Source organism: Apodemus sylvaticus, chromosome 16, assembly GCF_947179515.1.
Source record: "Apodemus sylvaticus chromosome 16, mApoSyl1.1, whole genome shotgun sequence".
Taxonomy (NCBI): Eukaryota; Metazoa; Chordata; class Mammalia; order Rodentia; family Muridae; genus Apodemus; species Apodemus sylvaticus.
The window spans coordinates 89,054,042-89,078,027 of NC_067487.1; the positions used below are offsets into that span (position 1 = coordinate 89,054,042).

Genomic DNA, 23,986 nt, shown 5'->3' on the forward strand with positions numbered 1-23,986 from the left:
GGGGGTAGGGGAGAGATTCAGGAAAGGTAGGGAGACAGGCCACTCCCAGGAAGACTGAGCTAGACTGTGTTCTGCAGAGCAGGCTGAGTATCTCTGCACTCTCCCAGTGTGAAGCTGCTGCTTTCTCTGCAGCTGTGGCTTTGTTTCTTCTGCCCAGTGTGGAACTGTGGAGTTCCATTTGCATTCCCTAGTCTGTTGCTTTCCTTTTCTCCACATTGTTTTTTTTTTTTTTACAAGACATATAATTAATCGTCATTCCCACACAACTAACTCTGCAGTGTCCTAGCCAAACTACTCACACCCCCAAACCCCTGTAACATAAGAATTAGAGGCTTCTGACATCTTTGGGCTCTTCTTTTCAAGGAACATTTAGCTACTGGCTCAAGAGTGTTTCTGCAGAAGGATCAGCCTCTGAGGTATTGATGTGGATACACTATGCCTAAGAAGCTGCACAGGTCCAGCTCAAGCTGACCGCTCATCATCATGGAGTTTCCGTACCCTGTCTTCTAAGGCTGGGCCCTAGCCATTGCACACTCCCTTCTCTAGGGCAAAGTCTGGTCTACTGTAGAAAATCCTCGAGGGTGTCAAGCAAAAACTTCAGTTCTACCCTGGAGTCTCTCAAATATAAGGTGTTAATACAATTTGGAAGGTATCTTTGAATTAATGAGGTTCTTAGGAATACAAAAAGGACAAGGTAGGTCAAGAATATAGATGGTTGTTTAGCTCTCTGGCAGTGCAGGTAGAAGCCAGAGTCTTACACAGGCCAGGTAAGTGCTGTACTAATTGCATCTCTCAACCTTCAAGAACACTTTCCTGAACTTAGAAGCATGTTTGACAAGGAGGATTCTAGAGAGTTCATTGTATGTATTTAAGATGTATTTCAACAAATCTTGAATAACAATCTATTATTTTTTGACACTGAAAAGCCTGTCATTCTTTAATCTGATTTTCACCTCTGTATTAAATCATTATAAAAATGTGAGTTTTCATTATGGCGTATATGTACTATTTCAATTTTTTTCTAACTATTGCTTACAATTAAGTTGAATTTCCCTAAAGCACACGTCATTTTTGTTTTTCTTTTGTTTGCGTTTTTAATCCTCTACCTCGTCTGCTAATGGGACCTTGAAAAATTTTAGGTTTAAAGTATTTTCATAATATTAATTCTTAAGGCTGTTCACAACAGAGGTGAGCTATTGATTTTAATAGTTGTTTTTTGTTTGTTTATATTTTATTTGTGTAAACAAATGTAAATCTCAAGCCTACAATGTAAATTGGCTCTGTAAGGTTGCAGGATGCCACAGTTGGCAGCTCTAGGCATCAAGAGCATCTGAAAGGATTACCTCAATCTTGTTATGTTCTGAAAATGTTTTTATTCTTTAAATGTGTTTGTGACTAGCTGAACTCCTCATTTTCTATTTGCCCAATGTAGTAGAAAATCTGCCTGAGATTCCCATTCACAGCAAGTTGAGTCGACCAAGACCATGACTTCTTGGAGCTGGTGATGAGACATGGAACAGCACAGTCAGGTTCTTTTGTATCCTGGACAACAGGCTAAGTAACCAAAGATGACCTTGAACTCTTGATTTTCCTTCCTCTGAGCCCTCCCCAGTAGTTGAGATTACAGACCATGTATAACCACTGGGCAATTTTGTGCTTTCTTCACTTGGGGATGAAGTGAATAAGAGTAGAAGTAATATTTTCCCATCTCTTATTTTCCAACAGAAAATGTGATTTAAAAATAAATGACAGTTCAGGTGGCCACCATTTTATGAACAACTCTCCAACTCTGTGTTTTACAGGTATATTTCATTCCTCTCAGGACTATTTGGCTTATCTTTCTTAAATGAATAAAGGACAGTTATCATTGCATTGAGCACACACTTTTCCCAGTGCAAGGCCTGGTGTATTCCTTGCCGTTCATGTCACCATCTGCCAGTAATGTCAGGGCCACATAGCTGCTCTGGGGAGGAGAAAGCTAGCAGGTGCTGCTGGCTTATGACAGACGCTTGCTTTGTTAGTCATGTAGAACTCCTTGGGAGATGTAAGACTGCTAAAAGTTCTAGTTAATGTCTCTCATTGTGTACACTGAACCCCGAATGTGTAGGACAGGTTTTGTTACAAAGATTCTACAATAGACAGCCTTGTCTAGTTCCAAGCCTAGGCAGCTACTTGGATGTTTTTGCCATATGTGTTGAGGGACACTATTAGTCTGTTGTTGCTGCTTAGAACTCCTTCCTCCTGATGTTGTACTTCAGTTTATCACATGATGATGATGACTGCCACCAACTCCAAGACTAAAGAATCAGATCCATCATTTTAGGTATCCCCATTTTCCTATCACCTGCGAGACTCTGGATATATAGTTCCATAATAGAGTGTTGGTCTGACAAGTTTCAACTCTAGGTTTGCAAAAATTTGGAGTGCTTGTTCATATCATTGGGAATTAGAATCAGGAGGCTCAGAAGTTCAAGGACATACTCAGCTGTATAATAAATCCAAGCCCAGGCTTAGTTATTGGCGACTCCATCCTAAGCAAACATGTGCAAGACTGAAATAGAGCATCATTATACAGATCGGAGAATAAGAATGCACTGTTTTTGGGTATAGAATGTTAACCACAGAACAGAAGGGATGCCTGCCTCATTCCAGTACTGCTACATATGGAGTAAGTAGTGGCCACTCTCCAGGGAGCCTGCCTTTGCAAACTTCAAGTACACAGTTTTCTTTTGTTTAGTTTGTAAATGAAAGATTAGAAAGATCAGATATGTGTCACACAGCAAGTTAGGAGGCACTACACACTGGGCCCCCCACCTCATGAATTCACTTTTCTCTTTCCCACCTGCCAGTAAGTTGAAGCCCATGTTTGTGTATTTTGGAAAATATCTTCAGAGATATTGTTAGGGAGGCTGAGGCATTCTCTTGGGATGTCACATGGTCTCAGTATGTATTCTGGACTGCAGGTTGTGCTCCAGACTTCAAAAAGCTGATTTATGTGCAGGTGATGACATCACAGACATCTTTTATCCTGTGGTCTGGTTTGCATTTGCTTCCATTTGAGGTAAGTAAGAGGTTAAATATTCAGTTTTCAGACTTTCCATTTTTCAATCAACAAAGACCAAGTTTTATAATGTCTGTTCTGTGTAAATTCTTCCCTGATGCGATCCAATAGATAGCACATGTGTAATTTTATATTTTTTATTATTCTGTAACAATCAGATAAGACATACTAATTTATTAGGTGTGACTCTTCAGAACTTCTCAAATAACTACTTGTCACACCTATGTACATGTGGATGCCAAATTACACCTCTGCCAAGGTCCACAGGGTAAAGCTGTAGAGTTTTCGGATTTTTTCCAGGGGAGCCCAGCAGTGTGAACTCACGAGAGCATGTGACATGAAACAAGTTCCTACATCTGTGTTGTCTCCGTGGGAACTGCTGTTTGGCATGATAAGCTTCTTCTAAATCTGTTACTGCTGTGATTGAAGGGTTTGTTGATAGTGTGACCAAACTGTTTATATATGTTACAGTTTTATAAAGAGGCTGTTTGTATCTGATAATAAAGCTGGCTGAGTGCAGTGGTTTAGAGCTGGATGGAAACTGAGTTGTTCAGAGAAATAACTACATACAGTGTGCACAAAACATCTCCCCTATTTTTTCTAATTTTTAACTCTATTCTCTTGTTTTCGAAATAGAAAGAAACCCTGTCATCTGCTTAAACCCCAGCTAACCAAATGTGTTATCTTAGAAGCTTGTTCTGGGATGATACACCTTGTGATGGTTAAACCTGTTTGTCTCTTTAATTAGTTTGAAACACACTTGAACTATTCCCCATGAATCTGTGAGGGGATTTCCAGAAGCAACTGGAACATGGCTCAGGAAGGAGTGGAATGTCCACCCCACAGGCAGCATCCTTGGATGGAGCAGGTACAGAAAGAGTGGAGAGGCTCGCACAGGAGTCTGTGTTCTGTTCACCTGCACTGGGGTCTGGGTCTATGGCTCCATCAGCCATGGATACCTGACTTGAGTATGTCACATGGTCTCAGACTTCTGATCCCATCCTCAGGTTTCAGGCTTCAATATTAGTTGGTACTGTAGTTCCAGCCTGTCTTTTTCTGATGTTTCCTGTGCATTGAACTGAGTTGCTGTTATTTAGGTTAGCTCTCAAGCCTAGAGTTGCCCACTAAAGGACTCCTCACCTTCTCAAGTATAGGTCAGTCTCATCAAGACTCCATTTTGGGAGGAATTGGGGAAGGGGAAAACCTGATCAAAATATGTTGAATGAAAATTAAAAAAAAATAAATAAAAAGACAAGAATCCACTATTAATTTAGAAATTCTTGGATTGATCACGTACACAGAGTGATATAAATCTCAGACATGGAAAAATTGTTCTCTCAGCAAGGAGTGAAGTGGTGGCTCCAGCTTACAGGAAACTGAGACAAAGGAACACAGGGACAGGCTCAGCTCCCCTGGGTCCCCTGCTGTGACATGAGACTGGATGATTGCTCTGAGGCAGAGATAGTAAAGCTAAAGCTGCCTGCTTCTTACAAACAGGCAATCAAAGGATAGGGTTCTAAAGTTTGGTTTAATTGTTCTTAAAGCTAGAAGGGAATATAGATTTTGCTGGAGCCACGAGAGGAATTCTTCAATTCTTCCTACAGTTTGGAAGGATTAGAAAGAGCTGCTCATGGGTGCTGGTATTCCTTGCTGTGCAAAGATAGGCTGTTTGGAGGAAGGCAGAGGCAGACAGTAAAAGGCTGCTGGCCTCCAAAAAGCAGACAGAGGATAGAGACAAGGAAATTGGATTTAATTGTTTTTAGGGACAGAAGGGATTATAATGGTAATTGTTTAAGTATACAGAGATATTAAGCTCCCACAGAAGAGAGACTGAGTGAAAAAAATGCTTTAGAAGTGATATAAAAAGGTCTTGCCTGGATATTTCTTTTTTATTTTCTTTTTAAATTCTTTTTTTAAAATTTCGATATATTCTTTACTTAAATATCAAATGATTTCTCCTTTCTTGGATCTCCCCTCCCCGAAAGTCCCATAAGTCCTCTTCCCTGCCCCTTTTCCCCAATAAACTCCTTCCCACTTCCCTATCCTGGTATTCCCCTACACTGCTGCCCTGAGCCTTTCCAAAATCAATGGCCTCTCCTTCCTTCCTTCTTGGGCATCATTTGATATGTGAATTGTGTCTTGGATATTCCGAGCTTCTGGGCTAATATCCACTTATCAGTGAATGCATACCATGTGTGTTCTTTTGTGATTGGGTCACTTCACTCAGGATGACATTCTCCAGTTCCACCCACTTGCCTAAGAATTTCATGAATTCATTGTTTTTAATAGCTGAGTAGTATTTCATAGTGCAAATATACTACATTTTCTGTATCCATTCCTCCATTGAGGGACATCTGGGTTCTTTCCAGCTTCTGGCTATTATAAATAGGGCTGCTATGAGCATAGTGGAGTATGTATCCTTATTATATGCTGTGGAATCCTCTGAGTATATATCTTAGTCAGGGTTTCTATTCCTGCACAAACATCATGACCAAGAAGCAAGTTTGGGGGGAAAGGGTTTATTGAGCTTACACTTCCATGTTGCAGTTCATCACTAAAGGAAGTCAGGACTGGAACTCAAGCAGGTCAAGAAGCAGAAGCTAATGCAGAGGCCATGGAGGGATGTTTCTTACTGGCTTGCTTCCCCTGGCTTGCTCAGCCTGCTCTCTTATAGAACCCAAGAGCACCAGCCCAAAGGTGGAACCACCCATAAGGGGCCCTCCCCACTTGATCACTAATTGAGAGAATGCCCCACAGCTGGATCTCATGGAGGCACTTTCCCAACTGAAGCTCCTTTCTCTGTGATAACCCCAGCCTGTGTCAAGTTGACACACAAAACTAGCCAGTACAGTATATGCCCAGGAGTGGTATAGTGGGGCCCTCTGGCAGTATCATGCCCAGTTTTCTGAGGAACTGCCAGACTGATTTCCAGAGTGGTTGTGCCAGCTTTCAATCCCACCAGTAGTGGAGGAGTGTTCCTCTTTCGCCACATCCTACTGAAACTACTAGAAAAGAAACTGGGGAGAGCCTTGAGCACATGGGCACAGGAGAAAATTTCCTCAACAGAACACCAATAGCTTATGCTCTAACATCAAGAATTGACAAATGGGACCTCATAAATTTACAAAGTTTCTGTAAGACAAAGGCCATTGTCAAAAGGACAAAACAGGAACCCACAAATTGGGAAAAGATCTTTACCAACCCTATATCTGACAGAGAGCTAATATCCAAGATATACAAAGAACTCAAGAAGTTAGACTCCAGAGAGCCAAACAACCCTATTAAAAATGGGCTACAGAGCTAAACAAAGATTTTTCACCTGAGGAATGTCGAATGGCAGATAAACACCTAAAAAAATGTTCAACATTTTTAGTCATAAGGGAAATGCAAATCAAAACAACCCTGAGATTTCACTTCACACCAGTCAGAATAGCTAAGATCAAAAACTCAAATTCTTTAAAAGTGGACTTCATGGGAATTCTGGAATTGATTTCTGGCATGACAGATTAGAAGCCTAAGAAATGACTTATTCAGTAAACAGAAGGGAATTTATAGATATTAGAATATTGAGGCACTCAATCTTAAAAAATTAGAATGAAGGCAGGGAATAGAGTGCCTAGCCTATCTCAGACAGTAGAAACATAGGCCTTGAGAATTATATCAAAAGAGAGGCTGGAAATAGGCTCATACAGTAAGCAGATAGAGTTATTAAATAAATAATTTAGACCTTAATCTCAGGAAGGTTGGGGCAGGGGACAGTACAAGCACTGTCTCAAAATGTAGTATTTGTTTAGATTGCTTTATTTGCTTTGAATTATTTTAATTATCAAATAACTATAAAATAGTTATTTTAATTATCAAAATGAGTGTGATTTTAAGTTTGGTGGTTGTATTAGATTTCCTCTGGGAGAGAGGTCAAGCTAAACATTTAATGATTTCCGGTTGCTGGACCAAAGAGTTGCTATTTTTGGAGAAAGGCTCTACATTTGTGTTGACAGGAAAGGAGAACAGGCTCTAGATCCCTTCCAGAGTGATATTCATCCAATATGACAGGGGAAGACCCCTGAAGAAGTAGAGATATTCAAGAGAATCAAAAAGGACAGGTAAAGAGTCACAGTGCCATCCTTCATGTGGCAGGGATAAAACCTGATTATAATTGATTATTAATAAAATTAACTCATATTACAAAAGACAGCTGTCTTTCACGTGCTCAAACAAGGAACACAATGTCATCCTTCACTAATCTGTCCACTCTGCACAGTCTATATGGATGTCTTAATGGTACTAAATTTTTGGTTGTGAGATTTATATATGACAGAATGTACAGCTTTGGTGAGATTCATCCTCAGACACGCTGAACTGACCTGCTTAGACCCCATGTGTTATGGATTCCGGGTTGTCTTGCCTCATTCAACCTTTCAGATGGATCTAGTCAGAACTTCAGTCAAGCCCTGAGCTTTCTAAGTGTACAGAGACTGGATAACGGTTGCTAAAGCATTGCTTTCTGAAGTCTAACAAAATTTTCTACTTCTCCCCAGCCCTTCAATTTTCCATTGGCCCTGTTCAGCTGGAAGAAGCTACAGAGAGTTTTAAGACCAATTCCCTGGATTTGAGTGTCTGATAATAGTTATTTTACAAATTATAGAGTTGTCATTTTAAGGGATAATTTAGCAATGGTCATAATTTTGGAAATAGATGGGATGGTTTGTGTAGCGATAATCTTATTTGGTAGAAATCTTCATATTGATGCAAGGTTGAAGTTATAAGTTATTACATTTATATAGAATTTATTTTGATAGAGATTTGTAGAGAGACTTATTGGGGTGCCATGCCACCTGGCAGGAACTTGACATCAACCAAGGTGAAGTTCCTCTCCTAGCCTTTGAGCTGGAACTCTTGTGTTAGCCATAATCCCCTCCACTTAGGGTGGACCGCTCAGACCAAGGTGAAGCCCATTGTTCTTCCAGGACCTGCAGTTTCCTGAGATACACTAGCCTCCTGCTGAGCAACCGAACAGCTTCTGTGGAAAGTTCCCAGCCTTTGGGGGAAGGTTCTCCCCTGCCTATGTATTTGGAGTCCTCCATTAAACCTTGAGACCTTGAACAGCAACTGCTGTCTTGTTCTCGTTCTCTTTTTGCCTCTTTCCCATACATCTCCAGCTTCCCTTGCAGTTACAGAGATGTAAGGTTTTCATTAGTATGGATTTCTTTTATTGATACAAAATTTGAGATTGATATTGTTACTCTTAGATAGACATTGTGCCATGCAATTCCTCTAAGAATAAAAAGCTTAGACCCAGTCCTCCTAATAACTGCAATTATAGACTGTTCTTAGAGGATTAATCGCTACAAGTTAAGGGCCAGGTAACAGCTTCATGTTTATGTTAGATTCCGATTTAATTATAAAAGCATGTTTTTCATATATTTCAATTAGAAATAGCTAAATAGTCAATGTTTAACAGTATATATATATATATATATATATATATATATATATATATCCTCAAAAACACCAGAAACCTAGAGAATGTGACATTTAATGTTATTTAATCATTTAACAATGAGAGATATCTGCTCCTGAGAGCATACCTTTCTTGGTTCAAAGAAGATATCAAGCATCTTCACCTCCAGGCAAGGTTGCTTATCATGGCAGGGTGGCCACTGGGCAGAATTTGCCTATATCATCTGCAGGCAGGATGCTGTCCAGGAAAAGGATACATTATACAGAATAGTATAAAGTGTTAGCTCTGCCAATATAGGGTAAACAGTCCTTAATAATTCTACTCTATAAAGGTCTGACAGATGATCCTGGGCCAGAAGGCTGAAGACTGATGCATCAATGTTTTTGAGGAATTGGGGTTGCTGTCCAGGTAAGTCAGCTGTCTCTACAGTTGTTTAACTTTGAGAAGCTACGTTTGGTGCTTCTTATATAAACAGGAAACCTTTGAGTCATTTTCAGATTTCTGACTGGGTTGAAGACTAGTTTTAGTCTTGTAATCAATCTCAAGTTTTTAACATTGAGAGAGAGGTTATAGAGTGGAGGGCATGGTTTTCAGATGGCATAACAGGCTAAAATCTAAACATAATCAAGGGATAGGATCATAATTCTTGCCGGGTGTGGTGGCACATGCCTATAATCCTAGCACTTGGGAGGCAGAGGCAGGTGGATTTCTGAGTTCGAGGCCAGCCTGGTCTACAGAGTGAGTTCCAGGACAGCCAGGATTACACAGAAACCCTCTCTTGAAAAAAAAGAGATGCATAGTTCTTTCAGTTAGAAATGATGGTAGAATTACTTTTTCTAATTGACAAATATGATGGATTGAATGTTATTTGTATACCATACTGTGTAATTTACATGATTGTTATGGTTTTGTTCAATTTATGTCTGGGAGAAGAGATTTTTTTTTGGATAGAAAAGGTGAAGTGTAGGGGTCGTTTTTGATGCTAAGTTCCTGTTTCCCAGTTGGTTCTTGATTTGTTAGTAAAGGAAGCCATAGTGAGACCTCCAGGTCTCTGGAGATAAGCAGGTAGACAAAAGGATGGAGAAGGAGATTTACAATGCTTTGGAGGGTAAAGAATCCAGCAGGCATGTGAGCACTGGGAGGAGCCAGGGCCTCTGGCCACTACTACAGGAGGATGGTAAGGGATGTTGGCAGGGGCTAAATGGAACTAGCTACTGAAGTTTAGGGCAGATGGGAGGAACAGAGCTAAGGGTAATAATAAGGGTACATTTTCCAGGCAAGAGATAGTAGAGCCAGCAATAGTGTTCAAAGGCAAGTTGCAAAGGAACAACTGTCTATGTGTCTTTTATCTGCAAATTTAAGGGAAGCCTGGTGGGAGTGGGTGGTGTGGCCACTTCCTGGAACAAAGGGAGGAAGTGCAGAACTAAACACAACACTGTATTTTTTCCTAGAGCAATTTCTTTCTTTCTTTCTTTCTTTCTTTCTTTCTTTCTTTCTTTCTTTCTTTCTTTCTTTCTTTCTTTCTTTCTCTCTCTCTCTCTCTCTCTCTCTCTCTCTCTCTCTCTCTCTCTCTCTCTCTCTCTCTCTCTCTCTCTCTCTCTCTCTCCCTCTCTTTCTTTCGGTGTTTGTATTTGTTTTTTTTTTTTTTTTTGAGACAGGGTTTCTCTGGATATCCCTGGCTGTCCTGGAACTTACACCACCGCCCAGCACTAGGGCAATTTCAAATGCATCCTTCCTTTGATGTCCAGTGACTTTGACTTCAGAGTACATTGTTACCTGCTTGAGGTCAGGTGTTGGGATCCTGTAATACTCAACATATCGCTAGCAAAGAACAGGCATTTGGTGGATGACATCTGGATGGAATCAAGTTCACAACACTGAATTTTGTTATAAGCCTACTCACAAATTTCTCTTTTCACCATCAGTGTGTTGCTTATGTTAACATTGATTTCCCAAAAGATAATGTTAGCAAGAATTCTTCATAAATGAAAGAGTTGTACATTAAAAATATGCTAACATAGACCATATAACTTCGAGAAAATTGTGCTAAGTGAAGGATAGTGGTTGCTGTACTGTCCATCCAACAATTTAGTATCATATACTCGCTTTTCTGCTCCTGTAGGAATTAGTAATGGTTCCCAAAATAGCTTATATTCTTTCTTCCCAGTTCTATTGTATGATAACTCTTGAAATGAACTTTCGTTTTAAAGATTTATTATTTAATATACATGAGTACACTGTGACATGCCAGAAGAGGGCATCAGATCCCATTACAGAAGGTTGTGAGCCACCATGTGGTTGCTAGGATTTGAACTCGGGGCCTTCAGAAGAGCAGTCAGTGCTCTCAACCACTGTGCCATCTCTCCAGTTCCCTTGAACTTTTTTTCACAGTTGTTATTTTAGTATGTAAGTTTGCTTGCTAAACATCCAGGAGTTGCCTTGAGGCTATGTCCATAAAGTGAGACTTACTTTCCCTTGGAGGAAAGGAAATTTGGCTTCTCATTCACCTTTATTGTCATGGATTGCCTTCATTTTTCTCTGTCCTTCCATTTCATTACAGCATGAGTCCATTTGTCACCTGAATCCAACATCATTTAGAGTCCAGATTCTTCAACTGTGTGTTCAACCACATATGGCAACCAAACATGAGTGTGGTAGAAAAGTTGATGATACCAAAATATACCTGAAAGCACAAGAGGCAATAGCAGAAGATTCCTGCCTAAGGAAGGTTTTTTTTTTAATTCAATATATTCTTTATTTACATTTCAAGTGATTTACCCTTTCCTGGATTCCCCCTCCCTGAAAGTCCCGTAAGTCCTCCCCCACCCTGTTCCCCAATCGACCCCTTCACACTTCCCTGTCCTGCTATTCCCTGACACTGCTGCACTGAGCTTTTCCAGGACCAGGGGCCACTCCTTCCTTCTTCTTGGACATCATTTGATATGGGCATTGCGTCTTGGGTACTCCAAGCTTCTGGGCTAATATCCATTTATCAGTGACTGCATACCATGAGTGTTCTTTTGAGACTGGGTTACCTCACTTAGGATGATGTTCTTCAGTTCCATACATTTGTCTAAGAATTTCATGAATTCATTGTTTCTAATGGCTCAATAGTACACCATTGTGTATATACCACATTTTCTGTATCCATTCTTCCGTTGAGGGACATGTGGGTTCTTCCCAGCTTCTGGCTATTATAAATAGGGCTGCTATGAACATAGTAGAGCATGTATCCTTATTACATGTGGAGAATCCTCTGGGTATATGCCCAGGAGTGGTATAGCACAGTCCTCTGGAAGTATCATTCCCAGGTTTCTGAGGAACTGCCAGACTGACTTCCAGAATGGTAGTACCAGCTTGCAAACCCACTAGCAGTAGATGAGTTTTATGCTTTCTCCAGATCCTCACCAGCACCTGTTGTCTCCTGAGTTTTTGATCTTAGCCATTCTGACTGGTGTGAGGTGAAATCTCAGGGCTGTTTTGATCTGCATTTCCCTGGTGAGTAAGGATGTTGAACATTTCTTTAGGTGCTTCTCAGCCATTCAATATTCCTTAGGTGAAAATTCTTTGTTTAGCTCTGTACCCCATTTTTAAGGGGTTTATTTGGCTCTCTGGAGTCTACCTTCTTGAGTTCTTTGTATATCTTGGAGGTCTGGATTTGTGGAAAGATACTGTGTAAATTTGTTTTTGTCATGAAAAATCTTGGTTTCTCCATTTATGGTAATTGAGGGATTTGCTGGATATCGCAGTTTGGGTTGGTATTGGTGTTTCCTTAGGGTCTGCATGACATCTGCCCAGGCTCTTCTGGCTTTCATAGTCTCTGGTGAGAAGTCTGGTGTAATTCTGATAGGTCTACCTTTATATGTTACTTGACCTTTTTCCCTTACTGCTTTTAATATTCTTTCTTTGTTTAGTACATTTGGTGTTTTATTTATTATATGACGGGATGAATTTCCTTTCTGGTTGAATCTATTTGGAGTTCTGTAGGCTTCTTGTATGTTCATGGGCATCTCTTTCTTTAGGTTAGGGAAGTTTTCTTCTATAATTTTGTTGAAGATATTTGCTGGCCCTTTCAGTTGGAGATCTTCACTCTCTTCTAGGCCTATAATCCTTAGGTTTGGTCTTCTCATTTTGTCCTGGATTTCCTGGATATTTTGGGTCAGGAGCTTTTTGCATTTTTCATTTTCTTTGACTATTGTATCATATATCTTCTATATGTTATTATACATATATTTGTATGTTATATACATAGATATATATTTCTATGTATCTTCTGCATCTGAGATTCTCTCTTCCATCTCTTGTATTCTGTTGTTGATGCTTGGATCCATGACCCCTGACTTCTTTCCTAGGTTTTCTATGTCCCGAGTTGTCTCCCTTTGTGATTTCATTATTGTTTCTACCTCTTCTTTAGATCCTGGATGGCTTTGTTTAATTCCCTCACCTGTTTTGTGTTTTCCCTTAGTTCTTCAAGGGCTTCTTGCTGTTTACTTGTGTTCTCTTGTATTTCTTTAAGGCAATTATTTATGTCCTTCATGACGCTCTTCATGACGCCCTCCATCAGCATCATGACCTGTGATTTTAAATCCAAATCTTGCTTTCCTGGTGTGTTGGGGTATCCAGGACTTGCTATTGTGGGAGAATTGGGTTCGGATGGTGCCATATTGCCTTCATTTCTGTTAGCAACGTTCCCACCTTTGCCTTTTGCCATCTGGTAATCTCTGGTCTTAGCTGGGCCTGCTGTCACTGGCAAGAGCTTGCCCCTCCTGTGTGTGTGCCTGTAGGTCTATCTCAGCAACCTTGGGTGAGCTGCTTTCTCCTGGCACAAATTGCTGTGATGCTGCAGAGTTCTTGGGTACAGATGGAGTCCTGGTGTGGTATGTCCCAAGTGATCCTCTACTCTGGTGAAGCCTGCCTACCAATCTGTTGCACAGTCACAGAAGCAAAGATGACAGCCGAGACCTACTCTCTTGTAGTTGTATTTGGGTATGTACCTCTGTGGCCCCGATCAGCTCTGAATGCAGGCTGTGCTGGCTGTCTCCTCTTCACTGGCTGCTTCGTTTAGAGTTGGCTTCCTGCACTGCTTAGAGATGGCGTGCTGTGGCCGAGGCTGTTCCCAATCCAGAGGCAGAGACCAGAAGGTTCTTGCCAGAGGCCTCCGGACTGGATCCTTCACTCTGCAAGGCCAGACTCAACCTGTGCAGGCTGCCTCTTCCTAGCTGGCTGCTGGGTGTAGAGCTGGCATCCTGCAGTGCTTGAAGATGGCACACTGTGGTGCTGCCTAAGGAAGTTAATTCAAGGTCACATTTATGTTGGATCTCAGGTGTCTGCAGAAGCAGTCATAACTGTGTGGCAGCTCTCAGCTTCCCAGAAGCTGTGGGTCTGAATTCTTTTTGTACCGTGCATGCCATCACTCTGTGCAGCACCAGCAAACACTGTTAGGAGCTCCTCTGCTCAGACTCAAGCTGTTGTTTCCACAGAACACGCATGGTTTCCTGACTCTAGAGCAATGTAACAGAAAACTGAGAATTCATATTTGCCTACCATCATTCCTCAGCACACATCAAAGTAGTGAATCTTTTGGTTATGTTTAAGATTTTAAATTTGTTTAAGTTACTGTTTTGCATTTCATGCAAAAAAGAAATCAGTCAATGAATCTTGGCTGGTGTCTTAGCCAGGGTTTCTATTCCTGCACAAACATCATGACCAATAAGCAAGTTGGGGAGGAAAGGGCTTATTGAACTTATACTTCCGCATTGCTGTTTATCATCCAAGGAAGTCAGGACTGGAACTTGAGCAAGTCAGGAAGCAGGAGCTGATGCGGGAGGCCATGAAGGGATGTTACTTACTGGCTTGCTTCCCCTGGCTTGCTCAGCCTGCTGTCTTATAGAACCCAAGAATACCAGCCCAGAGGTGGTACCACCCACAAGGGGCCCTACCCCTTGATCACTAATTGAGAAAATGCCCCATAGCTAGAACTCACGGAGGCACTTCCCCAACTGAAACTCCTTTCTCTGTGATAAGTCCAGCCTGTGTCAAGTTGACACACAAAACCATCCAGTACAGCTGCAGAGTAAGACAGAATCCAGCAACTTCAGATTTGGCCTTACATGTAGTTCCTCCATTTTGTACCATATTTTTCTGTATTAAAAATTATGAAAAAAACTATGAAATTGGGCTGGAGAGATGGTTTAGTGGTTAAGAGCACTGATTTGTTCTTCCGGAGGTCCTGAGTTCAAATCCCAGTAACCACATGGTGGCTCACAACCATCTGTAATATGATCTGATGCCCTTTTCTGGTGTGTCTAAAGACAGAAACAGTATACTTACATATAATAAATAAATAAATCTTTGGGCCTTAGTGAGTGGGGCTGGAGCAAGAAGGGGGGGAACCTATGAAATCTGAATGTTAATCAGTTGTTAACGTGGTGAAGGTGGCCCTTGTCCTTCCATATAAAAAAATTGAGCCAAGAATTAAGTCTTCCTGTCAAAAGAAATAAATGGCCTTAAGATAAATTTGCTTCCAACTTATAAAGGAATGTTTGAATTGCTTGTTTTGTATTCCTGTAAGTCAGAGGTTGTATAAAATTTTCTTGGTTACAAGGGGAAAGGGATTAAGCAGTCCTTGCATACATGATGGCTAGGAAGTAAAGCAACAGACAGGAATTCTGAATGAAGAAACCACCTGACCTCAAAGAGATAACATGGAGCTGATCTGAGTTCTGATCCTGGCCCAGACTCTATGATACTCACAGCATTATGAGCTTATGGGACCAGCCACTTGTATTTGTGCCATGGACTGACCCAGCCGGGGAAGTCATGACCATGGGAAAACCAGGGCTTTGGTACTCAGGAAGGCATAGGTGTGGCGAGGTAATGACAGACAGACACACAAGAGAGCGGTTTGAATCTGCTGAAACTTTAATTTTTCAGTCAGGCATATTTTTAGTATATTGAGGAACAGGTCGAGGTTGGAACACCTCCAGAAACACTCATACAGTTTCTAAACAAGGTAGAATTCCATCTTAATTAGAAGAGTAAGTAGACATGACATGGTGCCCACAGGAACTATTGCTCTGTAAACCATGGTCAAAAGCAGACTTAGGCCATGAACTTTAGACATGTGGCATTTGAGTCTAATTTTTGGTTACTTAAAGTTGTGTTAATAATCAATAGGAGAACCTGGGCTTTCAGGCCAATTTGTATGATATAAGCCTTCTTCTGCCACCAAAAGTCAAAATGCTTTAAGAATGAGCAATGTTCATTACAAGAGTCCTCTGTACTGCCCTGGAAAGCAAACCCCAAGGTGATCTGGCTCAAGCTAATATATCTCTAAATTTAAAGAATACTACAGGACCTCTGCCCTTCAATGCTATTACCCATCTGTAACCTTCTTTACCATAAGCACTTGTATAAGGCAATGGCTCATCAGTAGTCCTATATTTTCTCCTACTGTGTTCTTCCTGCTACAAACTATCCATAACATTCCCTAATATCTCATATTCTTTGGTCACTACTTTTGCTAAGGCTAATAATAAAGAGGGGCCCTGATGAGAAACAATCCAAGACCTTCTTTCAGTAAGGTTCAACATGAGTTCATTGAGTTCAAGACTGGGAGCAGTAGGCATAACTGCCACATCCTCTTTTCCTTCTACCAGAACATCAAATCCTCCTTTATCAATTAACCAGCTTGTAGGCTTGGATCGTGCGATATAAAGAATTAAGAATAGGAAGAAGAAAGACACAGTGCAGAACCCATAACATAGAAAGCACAGTATCTGTGGAGAACATCGAGGCCCTTTTCAAGGCCAGAGGTGGGCACTCTGCCAGAGACCTCCAGGGAGCCTAGCCCCAAGGGGCATTTATCTCTCGTCTGCCTTAATGATGTACTGTCCTGTCGCACAGACGACACTGGAGTTGGTGTGGCATATTTGCACATTTTCCCGAAGACATCTTGAGCTACTCAGAGGAGTTGGTTTCCTATTTAGGAACAGTCTCAAGCCTCCTAGGCCTCAGCTTCTTTGGTCAACCCTGGGAACATCCCCTCTCGGCTAATGAGCACCTGTTTCTTCGTTTTTTTGCCCTGCCTCTTCAGCTACAGCTGCCTCTTCAGAGCACCCACGGCCTCCCTTTGTTTCTGGTGTGCCATGTTGATGTCTCCCAGGACTGGATATGTCCGAATGCTTGGCTTGTGGCTGCATATGGATATGGAAATTGCACCTGACTGTGTTGCCCAATCTGGCCTCACATTCCTAGTTGCAGGAGAATCTCCTGCCTCAGCCTCCCAAGTGCTGTGATGATATGTGGGTGCCATCACCTTGGTTAGAAAATACGTTTGATCAAATACAGTAATGGGCCTGGCTACTTCCAACAATGGGGACATCAAAATTCGGAGCTTCCAGCCATCTTAGCCTATGTCTAAAAGTGAGGGTCTCCACTGTCACTCTGTGGATGAGGCTTTGTTAAGAAAAAACAAGCCAGGCAGTGGTGGTGCACGCCTGTAATCGTAGCACTTGGGAAGCAGAGGCAGGCAGATTTCTGAGTTCGAGGCCAGCCTGTTCAACAGAGTGAGTTCCAGGACAGCCAGGACCCCACAGAGAAACCTTGTCTTGAAAACACCCCCCCCCCAAAAAAAGGACAAAACCCCACGAAACCAACCAGGCAGCATGTAATCTTCTCAGAGGTTACAAACAATACTGCCAGGCTTAGGTCATTCAGTGATAAGGTACTTGGCATGGTGAGGGCCCAAGTTCATAGCCATTACACAGATTGACAACAAAGTCCAGGAAGATCCCAGGTTTTCTCTCCAACTCCCAAGAAAGAAATTGGAAAACATGTGTAAGCACACAGGACAACCTGTCTCTTTGAGTTTCAGGCAAGAGGGTGCCACTACCATAAACAAGTATGTGGTAGAGAGATGGCAGAGACAGAGAGGTGGAGAGGTTTGTATATTGTGGAGAGGGGCTACACTGGAGATGTGATGGCAGTGAGGCTCAGGCTGATGTGGATGGCCTGTGCTGCCACCTAAAGCCTTGTTGATGTAGGAGGGCCCAGCTACCACTGGAGGCCACACTGATCTGGGAGGCAAGCCCTGCTCTAAGGGTGATGTCTTGGTCCTGATGCTGCTGACAGCCAGGTCTGCTTCTTCCATAGCTGGGGGCTGTGACGATGTCCATAGTCTGTGCTGTGGTCTCAGACCAAGTGGATTCTGTGGGGGGTGCTGCTCCTTGAGTCCATGATGGTATCTTGATCAGGTCTCAGTAGGGCCTGTGGCCCCTTATAACACCAAGGACTTGTGGTTGTCCATGGCTGCAGCCTGAAACCATGCTGACATCAGTGGCTCTGCTGACTCTGGGGGCCATATTGATGGGAGTGGTTTGCACGACCCCCTGAGGCTAAGGTGATACCCATGGACCAGGTTGTCTCCAAGGGTCCACTGTGGTTCTGTGGTCCTACAGCTGCTGGGGTGTTGTGCTGATGCAAGTCACTTAAGAATACTAGGTTTAAACCCAGTCCTTTTAATTGCTGCTATTACAAACTGTTTAGGATAGACAGTCAAACTCATGGTCATATTAGATTCTCATTTAGTTAATTATAATAACATGTTTTCAAGGTTATTCAAATAGTAAATAATTAAAAAAATTAATGATTAGCAATTCAGTCATGCTATATGTAGATAGCTTCAAAAGCATCAGTGATCCACAGAACATGGCATCGAAAGTTATTTCTTTTTTTTTGTTTTGTTTTGTTTTTTGGATTTGGTTTTTTTTTCGAGACAGGGTTTCTCTGCATAGCCCTGGCTGTCCTGGAGCTCACTCTGCAGACCAGGCTGGCCTCGAACTCAGAAATCCGACTGCCTCTGCCTCCCAGAGTGCTGGGATTACAGGCGGGTGCCACCACCACCCGGCTATTTCATTATTAAAGATCGTGTGACTATAATTTTCATAATTGTTGTAATTGGATTCAATGCATATTTGAGAGAAAAGGAGGTTTGGTCTTTCTGTCTATTGTAATGCTAAGTGCGGGTCCCCAAGCCCTGGAATCTGCATATAGACCTGTGACCCTACCCCCAAGTTATTTCTGATTGATAAATAAAGACAGAAACAGCCAATAGTTAGGCAGAGGAGACATAGATGGGTGTTAGGTTTCTCAGGCTTGGGGTCCAAGGAGAACCACGAGAAGGAGAAGGAGGTGCATGAGGGAGAAGGAGAAGCTGCCACAGGTTAGGTGAGCCATAATCACATGGCTCCGCGGGCTGGCAAATTAGAGCTATGAGCAGCCCAGAAGAAACAGAGAAAATAGTAAGTAATAATTTGGGGTTATCAATAGGAAAGTAGATTTTAATACCAAAGAGGATTCTAATCCTAGCTTTTGTGCCATTTAAGGCTTATTGCAAAAATAAAGGCTGTATGTATCTTTTATCGGGGAGCTAAAGGTTGGAAGGTGGGTTAGAAACCTGGGTCGGGATTAAAAACTTCTACAACAATCTGCCTTCAGAGTGCTGACATTAAAGGTGTGCTCCACCATGATAGCTCATTAAAGAGGAATGGCAGCCAACAACCACAGAAGGAATATGTATTTGGAAAAGCATCCTTTGCAACTCAATAAAATAGTTGACTGAGACCAAATTTATCAATAGAGGCTGAAACATTAGATGTCAAGTTGTTGGTGAGAACTTAAGGCTGATAAAAGCATTGTCAAGTTAATGGCCAATATAGAGGAAAATGTATTTTTATATTTTAGTAAGGAAAAAAAATTTGGCTGTTACCACTCAACCAGGCGGTTCTATTTTGTATTCTATTTGTAGTGAGGAACCTGTCCCTTTCACTATGATAGAATATTAAGTGTAGAGCAGTGTGCCTGACCGTTTCCTGCCAATGTAGAGTGGGGAACAATAGTGATATTGTCCCATAGTCCCAAGTTTGAGAAGTGGCACATTCCCCAGTGGCTACAGATGTCCCATTAGTAAATAAAATTCGTAGTTTTGTTTTTGACTTAAGTATATTACTTTTTTGCCTGACGAATTACCAACCTGTTAAGTTACAAATACTTAAGTTATGTGGCCTCATTTATTTGTAATCACAGAGTTACATATTTATTTTGGCTTATGGATAATATTTTAAAAATTATTGAGCCATAATTGCTAGGGACAGAATGAGTTTGTGAACCCCAGTGTGTAGGGTAATCACTGTATTAGAACTTAGCACGTTAGATGATATTCATAATTATGACTTGATTCAAAATGATTTCTTGAGTCATTGTCTCCAGTCCTGGAATTCACTTATTTAGCAATTTGACTGTTCAGCTCCTCTGGAAATCCTGTCTCTGCTTCATGAGAGTTGGGAGTATAGGCAAGCACCCACCCCTGCCCTGCATTTATGTGGGTGCTACAGATCTGAACTCAGTTCCTCACAGTTGTGTAGCAAATTCTTGACCCACTAAGCCTTCCCCCAAGCCCTGATATCTGATGACTTTAATATATATAGAGATGAACCATCTCTGTCCTGAACTTTCATATCTTTGAACATCTCCTTTAAAATGACTTTGTCCTCCATTTTATTTGTCCTCTCTCATGGCTGCAGCCAGGGTGAATTACTAAAGTTACTTTTACTGTTTAACTCTTTCATTGATTCCTCCTCTGGAGTATAGGCTCACCAGGTCTCCAAACCCTGCAGGACCTTCATTCTCAGTCCTCCATTTGCCTCCCTAGCTTCCTCTGTCTGGATACTCTGCAGCCTATGCCACTCTCTGCTTCATGCTTCACAGTTCCTAGAATACACGCTGTCCTCCATCCTCTGCCCATGCACATGCTGCTCTGGATTTTTTCTACCTAATAGAACTAATCATTCAGTTCATATTATGACTTTATTGACATTTTCTAGCTGTGCCCCCCAAAGCTTTCCCTCAGATGTAGCTCTGAACTTATCCTGCAGCTGTTGCCTCTCTCACCACACTAAATGTGTTTTAAACACTGGGAATCGACCTGTTTGTCCATTGGCACAAAAGATGTGGTAAAGTGAGTGGTGGACAGAATGTATGCTGTGACTAACTATTGGTTAGAATGAATTTTTGTGAACTGTGGTGGAACATGCTTTTCTCAGCCTTAAAAATACAGTTTTTTCATTTTTCTTAGTGGAAATAACAGCTGTGTAGAGACAATTTTTAAAATATCATTCCCCCAAATCTTCATTTTCTTTTTTTTCTTCACTGTTACATTTCAGGACATGACCTGCTGGTAAGGCAGCTAGGAGCTCTGTCTGTTACTCCTGAAATTAAGCTGTTTCTATATTTTCAGTTGTGGGTCCAGAGAACCATGCTGCTTTTTAGGGATAGGGATGGAATATTGAAGTTGAATTTATGAAGGAGGGAGAATGAGAGCGATTTTCTTTGAGTATCTCCTGTTTTTTCTGGGGGAAAACACCTCAGGTTTGCAAAGTCAGTTTTGAAAACAGTACTGATTGTTTAAGTGATTGCAAACACTTTCAAGTCTCTAAGGTGGAGGAAAGAAAGTGTTGAACTTTGGGAAAGGAGTTGGTTGGGAGAGGAGTTTGAATATTTCAACAGTAAGGACTATTGTCATAACAATGGAGTCTCAGGTCTGATATCACAGAGGCCTCCTTTGCCAGCCAGCAATTTACCACCGAGGCTATGTCACCCCCAGCTCGGGAGAAGGACCTTGACTAGGTCTCTTTGCTCTCTGTGCTAGCAGCTCGCATGCACTGTGTCTACTGAAAGTGTCAGCTCTCACCCAGCAGGCGGGTCACAGGCAGGATGGGGGCGGGGCGCGCTAGAGGGATGTGGGGGAGGCGAGGAGCGGGGCGGAGCCATTGTGAAGCCAGAGGCTGAGCTGACCAAGGGAGCTAGGGGTGCGGCTCGGTGCCCCTAGGAGGCCTGCGGACCTGCTACCTTCTCCGGCCTTCCTCCTGGCTGGGGCGAGGTCACTGAGTGGCTGCGGTGCTGCCGAGGCCCAGGTGCAGTGTTTTGCGGCGGCGACCCCCGGGCCGGGGGGCCGGGGAATGGCGCTGACCCTGGAGACCTCGATCCCCTGCGCTGCTCTTGCAGCTCAGGCTGCAGAATTGTGTAACCCGTGACCTCCGGTTCCCCCTCCGCCGCGACTGTAAGGCCACCCCGGCCCTGCCACCCGCGCTGTGTGGTTCGCTGACTTGTGCGCCCACGGATCTGCTTCGGAGTTCCGCCGCTGGAGATGCCTCCTTCCTCCAGCGCAGGTCAGTCCTGGCCATTCATTCCCTGATAGTTCTGTGCTTGGTCGCTCCTCAGGCTTTTGCAGATCTTGGCAGGGCTCCCTTCCTCTCCTCCCCCAGTCTACCCGCACCCCAGATGCAGTTCTCCAGCTTGCTGTTCCTCACATAACAGTAAGAATGGTGTTTTTAAAAAGAACTTGGATTGAACTGCTTGTGCTCAAATCCTCCAAAAGCCCTGGGTTACACACAGAACTGAATCTAAGCTGCTTCTCCCTGCCACTAGGGCAGCTTCCAACCTAACCTCAGCCTTACCCCATGACTCTCACTCTCACTAGGGCTTTAGGATGCTACCCTGGCAGATGTACGGGATACCATCTCTGGCTGGTGGCAGTTGTTCTTGACTTCTATTGCTGTTCTTTACTTGAGAGAACTTCTCCTGGTTCCTAACATAGAAGCAAGTCTCCCTCTCTTTGTCATTTGACTCTTTTGTTTAGCATTAAATTAAACATTATTTTCCCTTTCTCATTCCTTTTTATTATTAGATACACTTTACACTTGTTAATTATTCCCATTAGAATTGTTGGCTCTCTCTTCCTAATTACAGGGCAAAGATCTCATTAGATTTATTCATAATTTTATCCCTAGTACTTAGAACTGTGTCTGGCACCTGAGAGGCTCTTTGTAAAAATTGCTAACTAAATGAATGCTGTAGATGATTCGAACACTTGACATCTTCAGTTCAGATCCTGCCTGCTCCCGTTGACTGACTGCATGGCCATGGACCGGTTAGTGACTTCTGGGGCTTCATTTTATTCAGCTGTGTGTGATGACTATAGTATTACCTACTCTGTAGCTCTACAGTGAGTAACTGAGTTAATCCATGTTAAAGATCAGAGGCCTGAGTTTCCCATGCTTTGTGTAGAGGTCAGAGGTCTGAGGTCAGTGTCTTCCAGTTGTCTCTACCTTAATTTCTCACTGAACCTGGAGCTTGTATTTCAGCTGGCCTGGCAGACTCCCAGGACCTGTCTCTTGTGAGACAAAGAGTTGGAGTTAGAAAGAAATGTGCAGCCCTGCACCAGATTTTATGTGCATAAGGATTTGTACTTAGGTCTTCATGCTTGCAGAGCAGGCACTTCAGGAAACCCTGGCTTTTCCCAAGTAGCGTATATATCAGGCTGGTTTCCAAGTCAAGTGATCTGGCTACTTTCTTCTGTCTCCACAGTGCTGGAATAAACGGTGTGTTACCATTGCCTGTCTTCTGACAACATTTTTTATTGTTGTCATAAGACAAAATAGAATTAGTTTTTATATTTTGTTTTTTTTTTGAGTGAAATTTTGCTGCCTATCAGAATTTATTTGACTTTTTAAGTAGTTTCTCTGTATGTCTAGAATAAAATAAAAATAAATTTCTGAGAATGAGAAAGCCACCAGAGTGGCTTTCCTAGGTTTTGCTTTGATGTTGGAAATAGGATTGTGGTGATGAAATAACTTACTGGGGCTTCTTGTTTCCAGACAGGAAAACTTGAAGATCTCAGGGAAGTCTGTTTCTTGAAGTGTTCAGGAACGAGAGGTGTTTTATTATCTTTAGTGTGATGTTTTCTACCATTTTTGTATGAGGAGTTTTTCCTGTGTTGTATTTTCGTTCTTAAGTTGGAAAGTAAAGCAGCCTAGTAATATTCTTCATTCCTACCTTTGCTCTCTTTTTTTAATGTGTTGTTTTTCCCTTTATTGTTTATGAAAATGAAACCATATCTTTGTAAAAATGAAAACTTTGAGGTGATGCATCAAATTATTCTAATAAACTTATGATTGTGCCTATGTCAATTATATTTCCATAGTACTAGATATTTTTACTTAGAATTTGTCCTTGGCAAAATGGCTTTTTGTAATTCCTTTTATATCTCAGTCTCAACTTTAAGTCAGGATTCTAAGCCTTGTGCCTGACAGTTAAAAATAAACATGAAACACTACTTGTCTTTTTAACATTTGTTCCAAAATTTAATAATTAGTAAATTACTCTGTATGGACTATGTTCCAGGACTCTTTGCTAAGTGGCTTCCCTTTTGATATTGAGAAGCAGCATATAAATTTGGCACACTCAGCAAGAAACAGATTTGTAGAGATAATAATGGTACTTGGTTGGGTTACATGGTAGGAAAGGAACCGGGATTTTCACTTACTTCCCTTTCATTCATAACCCAGGTCCTAACTCTTTTGTGGGCTATATTTTAAAAGAACAGAGTTTTGTATTTTTGCCATACA

At 41.9% G+C, this 23,986-nt stretch overlaps 1 long non-coding RNA gene across 2 annotated transcripts in view; it reads left to right on the forward strand.

The window, feature by feature from the left end:
- Positions 1-21,328: 21,328 nt before the first annotated feature.
- The window catches only part of LOC127666582 (uncharacterized), a 48,600-nt gene continuing 45,942 nt past the window's right edge, over positions 21,329-23,986 (forward strand). The window contains exon 1 of one of the 2 annotated variants that reach the window (XR_007973683.1): positions 21,329-21,748. This is a non-coding gene — a long non-coding RNA (uncharacterized LOC127666582). The remainder of the gene's footprint in view (positions 21,749-23,986) is intronic. The other variant, XR_007973684.1, reaches the window with a different exon arrangement.